We start from the raw sequence: 1,024 nt of genomic DNA on the forward strand, positions 1-1,024 counted from the left end.
AAGTGTCATGTAGTCGACATTCACATAACACCACTAGAGGAGAGACAACATACATCTCATCAAAATATCGAACGAATACCAAATTCACATGACTACTAATAGCAAGACTTCACCCATGTCCTCAAGAACAAATGTAACTACTCACAAAGCATATTCATGTTCATAATCAGAGGGGTATTAATATGCATTAAGGATCTCAAGAAATGATCTTCCACCAAATAAACCAACTAGCATCAACTACAAGGAGTAATCAACACTACTAGCAACCTACAGGTACCAATCTGAGGTTTGGGTACAAAGATTGGATACAAGAGATGAACTAGGGTTTTAGAGGAGATGGTGCTGGTGAAGATGTTGACGGAGATTGCCCCCCTCCTGGTGAGAGGATCGTTGGTGATGACGATGGTGATGATTTCCCCCTCCCAGAGGGAAGTTTCCCCGGCAAAACAGCTCCGCCGGAGCCCTAGATTGGTTCCGCCTCGTGGTGGCGGAGTTTCGTCCCGTAAGCTTGCTTATGATTTTTTTCCAGGGTAAAAGACTTCATATAGCAGAAGATGGCAACCGGAGGGCTGCCAGGGGGCCCACGAGGCAGGGGCGCACCCCCACCCTCGTGGCCAGGGTGTGGGCCCCCTCTGGTACTTCTTCCGCTCAATATTTATTATTAAATCTGAAAATATCTTTTGTGGAGTTTTAGGACTTTTGGAGTTGTGCAGAATAGGTCTCTAATATTTGCTCCTTTTCCAGCCCAGAATCCCATTTGCCGGCATTCTCCCTCTTCATGTAAACCTTGTAAAATAAGAGAGAATAGCCATAAGTATTGTGACATAACAAGTAATAATAGCCCGTAATGCAATAAATATCGATATAAAAGCATGATGCAAAATGGACGTACCAACTCCCCCAGCTTAGACCTCGCTTGTCCTCAAGCGGAAGCCAAAATTGAATGTCCACATGTTTAGAGATAGAGGTGTTGATAAAATAAAATACGGACATGAGGGCATCATGATCATTCTTATAACAACAA

Source organism: Triticum dicoccoides, chromosome 5B (genome assembly GCF_002162155.2).
Source record: "Triticum dicoccoides isolate Atlit2015 ecotype Zavitan chromosome 5B, WEW_v2.0, whole genome shotgun sequence".
Taxonomy (NCBI): domain Eukaryota; kingdom Viridiplantae; phylum Streptophyta; class Magnoliopsida; order Poales; family Poaceae; genus Triticum; species Triticum dicoccoides.